Source organism: Amblyomma americanum, chromosome 1 (genome assembly GCF_052857255.1).
Source record: "Amblyomma americanum isolate KBUSLIRL-KWMA chromosome 1, ASM5285725v1, whole genome shotgun sequence".
NCBI lineage: Eukaryota > Metazoa > Arthropoda > Arachnida > Ixodida > Ixodidae > Amblyomma > Amblyomma americanum.
Genome location: NC_135497.1, coordinates 511,757,209 through 511,764,676, shown reverse-complemented (window position 1 = coordinate 511,764,676; position 7,468 = coordinate 511,757,209).

The window sequence follows — 7,468 nt, the reverse complement described above, 5'->3', positions numbered from 1 at the left end:
GCTGCCATCTTTAGTGCACCAGGTGTTTAAGGGAAGGTGATAACTATTTTTTAAATAAGGTTCTTGAGGTAACGAGAAGCAATTTGCGGCATAGTATTATGAGTGTTAGCGGAGGTCAAAAAACAGGCGAATCATCTTAACTAGCTAAGTGATCAACTGAATTAGAATACTTAACTTCTTAAATATTACCAATAGGCACCTGATTGCAATTAGATATATGTAGCCGGCCGTTAGTAATAGCCATATAAGTCTTTAGAATTTCGAAAACGCCATTACTCTCGCCGCTGTGGCACAACAAAATTTGGGTATTTTAACTAGTTGCGACCACTGAAGGGGTTGCTTTGCCTGCATACTTTCCGAAAGTGCACATATTTTAGCACGATTAATCCAAATTCTGTCGTGCCATAGCGGTGAGAGCAATGGCATTTTCGAAATTCTAAAAACTAATATGGCTATTATGAACGGCTGGCTACAAATCTATATTTGCAGTCAGGTGCCTATTGCTAAAAGTTAGAAAGTTGCCTATTACAATTTAGTTAATCACTTAGACAGTTAAATGATTCGCCTGTTTTTTGACGTCCTCCAATGCTGGCATTACTATGCCGGAAAAGCTTCTGTTTACCTCAAAAACCCTGTTTTTACTCACTAGTGATAACCTTCCCTGAAACACCTGGTATAATACTGGCCACCTTTAGACCACCGAATTCTCTTGTTTCCTTTATTCATTTGCCGTTGAGTGTGAGGATTATTGTCCCTAATGGACCAGGTATGATCTCATTTTTTTTCTGCATTTTTTATTGTACAGTTATTTGTGTGTAGCTATGTGTCTGTTATGCTTGGTTCGTATCTGGTAAGCAAGGCGGACGAAGCTCGTTTTCTGAATAAAATTTTAGAAGCAAAGAAAAGTCTGGTTTCGATTTGTGGGCGACACATTGTGCACGCACTCCAGGTGGTCTCAGCCGTTGTGCAACTTGAAAGGTCACCGTGTGACCTGTTCTTAACTTTTTGATCTGATAATTGCATTACGACCTTCAGACCTCTCCCTCTCTGCTATGAGGGGTCGCCTATATTGGTGCAGAAATGGATTTTACGTGACTCACGACAAATGTTTCACCCATTCCTGCATATGCACCGCGCAGTTCACTTGGATAACCATTAAGGTTATTTCTCATGTGTAGTAGTAGAGGCCACACTTGTGTTGAAAAGCGGCTATTGTATACATGCATGACATGACATAACGTGCGCCATAGTGGTGATTCAGGCATAGCTTTGCCATGCAGGCCAGAAGAAGCCCTTCTTGCAGTGCTCCTGGTTCCAAAAATGGCGGCTGCTGTGATGTCTATGCAAGCTATATTACCCTGTATACATGGCTGTTTCTTGCAAGTTGTCCGTAGGACCGTAGGCAGTGCGGCTAGATTACACTTGTAGCATTGAAGAGAGAAGGGAGTGAGAACAGAGAGGGAGAGAGAGCCATAAGGGTAGGTACAGCGTTTCTCAGAAGTCTACAAGCAATCGTGTCTGCTCCTGAGCCATGTAGTGTGGTTCGTTTTTGCGTAGCCAATCTTCGCGCCTCAAATTTGAGCTGGACTCGAGCGCCTTCGCAACTCTGGCAGTTATGAGGACTACGGTGGTGCAAAGGCGTACAAAGGCTTAACTCCATTGATTGATTGCTAGAAGTTTTATTTTAGCAATAGAAATTGCCGGAGCCTTGGGTGGTCCGCCTATTCCGGCAGCCCATTGGCCGGCGCCGCAGCATGGGCCCTGCGAACCAGTCCTGTTTGCTGGTCGGTGGTCCTCGCTGTGCAGAATGGCCTCCCACTGCCCCAAATTGCGATTCGGAAGTGTGTCTGTAGCAGAATTGAGTTGGAATGGCCACACCGTGTGGAAACCTGTCGCTATTTCTTTTTCTCCACAGTGTGTGCACTCTGGTTTGTAGAGTGAGGACTACCATTGATGGAGTTACGAGAGTGTCTATTTGTAGTCGGCGAAAGGTGTGTTATTCTTCCTTGTCTAGAGTTTTATGAGGTGTGCGGTATGTTTGTCTGGCCTGTCTGCAGGCCTCTAGGTGTTTGGCAAAGCTGATTATGGGCTGCGTAATGTGTTCCTCTAACTCTTCGACTAAGGGGGAATCCAAGTACAAGAGAACTGGGTCTTGCCGGTGGGAGGCATCATTCCCTCCCGTGAGATCCGTGTGGCCTGGAAACCATATGATTGATGCTTGATTACGGGGATGTTTGGCTAAGAGTGTGAGAACTGGGGCTATATTACGGAACTTTCAAATAGCAAAGCTTTCAAAAACTTGTCAAAAACAGGTCAGTTTCACTCCTCTTAATCGAACGTCTGCGGCCATATTGCTTTTTTGCGTCATGGGTGGCTGCAGATTACGTCTCGTATGGGGCAGAAGTGGTGACGGTGCACACGTAATTATGCAAGCGCAAATTGAGAGTTTTTTGTGATAGCCCCGAGGCGGTCAATTTCACCGTTGTGTTTGTGACAGAAAATGGCGGTGTACGCGGCGATACGAGTGAGGCGGCTGCGTCGGCGCGAGCAACGCCGAAATAAACTGCACGAAGACTCGTTTGACTTGCCGGACAAGCTGTTCGACGCCTTTTTCGACTGGAGAAGCAGACTGTTGAGAGGCTCTGCGACGAGTTCACCCGCGATGAACTGGGAGGCGTGCTTGCGAGCGCGTTGTCCGTGCGGCCGCAGGTGCTATGTGCTCTGCTGTTATTTGCCACAGGCTAATTTCAAACCGCCGTTGGTAACGAGGCGCACGTCGGCATCGCACAACCGATGGTAAGCGAATGCGTGCGGCAGGTGTTGGAGGAATTCTGCAAAGTAAGCACGCAGATGGGGCGGACTCCAGCGGTCACCTCTGTGCCACAGCTACATATAAGTAAAACACGCTTATGCTGTCAGAGCACTTTATTTTTCCCAGCAAACTGCACTTTGTGGTCGTCTTCTGTTTCCCAGGGGAAAAGAATGAAATAACCACACATCACATACTGCAGCACCACACCTTTTGGCATTTTTGTCATCGATCGAAAGAGCCGAACAACACCGACTTCAACAAGTTGTCTTCGTCGATTTCGTTCCGTGCGGTCCTTGCAACTTCACTCGGGAGGCACGTATCCTTCACTACATTCGTTCAAATTCTTCTGCACACTTAAATCATCCGCACAGAAGCTTGATTTCAGACGCCACGTAAAAAAAACAATAAGACGGCGTGGAATCGGCTGCTTTCGTGCTAAAATGGAAGAAAAAAAAACTCCGAGTGTGCAAAGCGGCTGGACGTTTTACCACCGTCAGCGCTTTCCGACGGCAGCAAAAGTTACTCAGTGGCAAATTTAGTTACAAAACCTTAAGCGCTTTTTTTGTTAATATTTTTCAAGTTTAAACACATTGTTTTGGCAAAATAAAATATTAGTTACTTTGGTCACTGTATATTTCTTAATACTTTTTTGCAATAATTTAACTGACGGTCCCTCACCATGCAAATAAATCGTGGAGGGAAATAATTGCTTTCGGGGCGCCGCCCTGCTGTAATTGGCTGATTCCTCGTTGCGTCAAGCGGGGACGTCTCATCGGTTAGTCATTTTGACATTCCTGTCTGTACAGTGGCGTTTCGGTTGGTAGCTCGGCTAGCGCAATAGCTGGCTCCTCTGCGTGAGCGAGGTTGGACGTGCGCACTGACGCGCAGCCGATTAGTTTGCCCTCGGCATACGTTATGGCAATGGTGATCCGCCCATGGATTGGACAGGCTGCATCCACGTAGAGCGTGTCCCGGTGGCCATCCCTTTTCTTGCGCAGGCTCTCGGCTCTGGCGTTTCTTCGCTCCGTGTTAAATGTTGGAAGCATATTTCTGGCTATTTGATCGACATATATAGATCTTGCGGTTGAATAGAAGTTCCCTCCTTTGGGTCAACCGTGTAGGGTACTGTGAGGTGCATCTTGCTCAGAAGTGTCTGGCCTGTTCGAGTGAAGGCCAGGCGATGGAGCTGTGACAGCCTTTGCGTCCCCCAGATTTCTTGGGGCGTGTTGTGGATGCTGAGAGACATGAGGCGCGATGCTGATCCTGTCTTATGGGAGACCAAGTGCCGTGATTAGTGATTCCAGCTTTGCTATTTCTGACTGGGTAAAGTGGATGTAGCCAGTCCCGTACATTACTCTTGGGGCGACAAAATCTTGCACCTGACGAACTGTGTTTCTCATTTATGCCGTGGTGGCTGCTGCAGATGCAGCTGGGCATCCTGGTTACCTGCTGCGTAGTAGTTGTGAGCTTTTTGACCCCAGGTATGCCCCGGGAAAGGCGGTCGCATGTATTCTATTCGCTAGGTAAAGAATTAGTGCTTTATTCGGCTTTCTGTCGAACAGAGAAATCGCGCTGCATTCATGTGACGTCTACTTCCGTGAGACAACATGGCTGTAAATTTGGAGTTGTTTCATGTTGCTGATGTACCATCTGTACTGAAAAAATGGCAGTTGATATTTGCGTAGTTAGGCCAAATACGAATATGTACCTTTGGGGTCGCGTTCTAGCTTCTGCTTTAGCTTCTGCTTCAGTGGAGTAGTACAGAATTATTTTTCGGTCTTGGTAGGGCCTCTGTGCTTCTTAGCCAGCTGCAGGCTGCTTGAAAATTTCCCCACTAATTTCAGGCCGCTGATGAAGACCGGAAAAATAAGGGCGCCAAGCGCGGTCGCGACTGCACCGCCCCAGCTTCAAACAAGGCGGCAAAAATGACGGAAGTTCCTCACTCATAGCGATCGCTATCATCACCGGCACCAATGTCACTGTTTGCAAAATATTTACAATCACTACTATGGTCTCTGTATATTGGATTTGAAACTTCAACATGCAACTGCCGCGGCTACAAGTCTAGAGTTTAACCGACATTAAATATAAATATTATAACAGGGCTTTCAAATGTTAGCGCAATGTTGTGGACATGTAACCCAGGTGCCTCGTTTGCCTGATTGCTGTTCTGGTTGGTCATTTTTTTTGGCTAAGGATGATTTTCTTATGTCATCATCATTACGATAAGTAAATAGAAACTGGACAATCTTCTCTGTAAAGTACGTACGTCTAGCACAAATGCGTAGCGCTGTGGCTACCTCTGCCATACCGTACTCGAACTGCTGGCCACAGCTTCCGCCGTGGCCCGTGGACTACGACCGGCGTGGTCGACGGATGCGCTTCGTGCAAAGAGGCGGTGGCCGTGAATGATCTGATCGGCGGCAGCAACAATCCGTTGAGAGATAACCAACACTCCATTCAGACTCACTCCCGAATCCGGTTTCACTCAAGGTCCACCCGCCGTGTCGTCATCCAGCACGCAAGTTGTGTCGTTCCCGGGTCTCGTCAAGATCAACACGGGGTGAGGACGTCGCCTTAACTTTGCGTCTTGCTTCTCGCAGCCCCGGCGACTTGTGCACGGAGTCTTTTTTTTTTTTGCCTTGCAGCTCCATGAGCGGAGGTCGCGGTAGGGTCTCTGCTAGCTAGGACCGAGCATTCTTAGCGGAGGGTAACTCGCCTCAGCTCGGGAAACTGCGATCAGCATGTGACCCGTGCGATGATGTTTCTCTTTTTTTCCCCCTCCTCACATGTGTTGTTTCGCGAGAAATAACGCCTCGTTCCGGGTGCATCTCCAAAGAAGTTAGGAGCGCCACTTTCCGTAGACCGGCGGAGTGTTTCCTCAACTTTCGCAACCGCTTGCGTAACATAGGCTCGATTGACGGAAGACTTTCTGAAAATCAACTAATCGACTAATCATCTAAGCGAAGCCGAGTACCTGTTGATCACGGTTAATTGACAGGTGCCTCGTGTAGACTGCATAGTTTGGAAGGGACGAGGTGGTTGTGTCACGCAGTTGCGGCCTGAGGCTTCAGGCTGACGCCAAGTGCAGTGGCTATGAACCGCTTGCCTGTTTGCCCGTACAACTACAGAAAAAAAAATCTTCAAACAGCTGTACAATGCAAAAACGGAAAGTTGTCTGAGCGTGGCCGCTGTGATGACGGCTGAAATCCGGCGGCAAAAGATTACGAGAATCTTTGTAAAAGGAAGCAGTAAGTCAGCCTACAGCCGACGTTGTGGGCTGAGAGTTAAGAGTGTCTTGTTTTCCTATATTCGTCCTTTCTTGTTTCTAGCGGCAGCGTTGCATTGATAATAATAATAATAATAATAATAATTGGTTTTTGAGGAAAGGAAATGGCGCAGTATGTGTCTCATATATCGTTGGACACCAGAACCACGCCGTAAGAAAAGGGATAAATGAGGGAGTGAAAAAAGAAAGGAAGGATGAGGTGCCGTAGTGGAGGGCTCCGGAATAAGTGTCATTGCCAATGCTGCCATCTCGTGTTTACGTTTTGTTTTACGTAAAACCAAGTTTTACGTCGTACTACGCTCTTCATATTTATGCTTGTGGTGTCACGTTGTTCACTGATGAAAAACTCACATGGCACGTAGTTTGGCCTCTTGATTTATTTAGCCAGTTAAATCATCATTTTTTAAATGGTCTTGACAGATGGTCTGTCTAGAAAGTACAATATGATAGCTACGATATGATAAAATGCAGTATAATATATAGTGCGGTGATATTACTCTGCAGAGACTGAGACTGTTTCTGTGATCACTGTTACATGCCCTACACTCTGCTGAATTATTAAGGTGTTCGGCTACAGCTGATTTGCAGGTTGTGCCGTGCCCTTGTACGTGCCAGCTGGCAGTGACATACAGTAATTGGAGCATGCCCGGTGATGGAAAATTTTTCCATCTCGCACCTACGTTATGCAGAATATAAATGTGACAGCATTCTCACTGCAGTGTTTCTTCGTTGGTGACGAAAATTTAAGGTAGTGAATTTTCATGCTTGGTTCAGGTTATTTTCATGTAATCTTTGGTGGAGTTGATGTCCACTCTAAAAGTAATTAGGTTTTTGCAATTACATCTTGGGCACTATTTCTGCTGAACTTCGATTTTGTGAAAGCTGACGGAATCCTAGAGTGTTCCTGTACACTCACGTTGAAAACGCCAGATAAAAAAGATACAGGGACTAGAAGATGAGGGCAGACACAGCACTCCACAGATGTATAAGCTGGACTGCAGTCGTCAGTCTAGGGAAATTTCATGTAAATTCAGTGCTTCGTTATGCACTTTAATGCATATGTATGTAAAAAATTGCAAAAATATTTGCAAGTAGCGTCCACAATGTGCTATATTGTTTGTTAGTGTCAATTTTTTAGTTGAAAATTCTATGTAATGCAATTTTATTTGTAATGAGACTCAATGTAATAATATTAAGTTTTCAGTGTATTCAGTGTTTAAAAACACTTTGTGCATGTTGCTTTAAAAGCAAGAATTGCAACTCCGTTTCAAACTTGCAGCCAGAAAAAGCCTGTCCCGTTGCTACAAGAGCTCCACAAAACACGAGAACTTTTTTGCCACATGGCCACGCAAGTGTTGCAAGTTTGC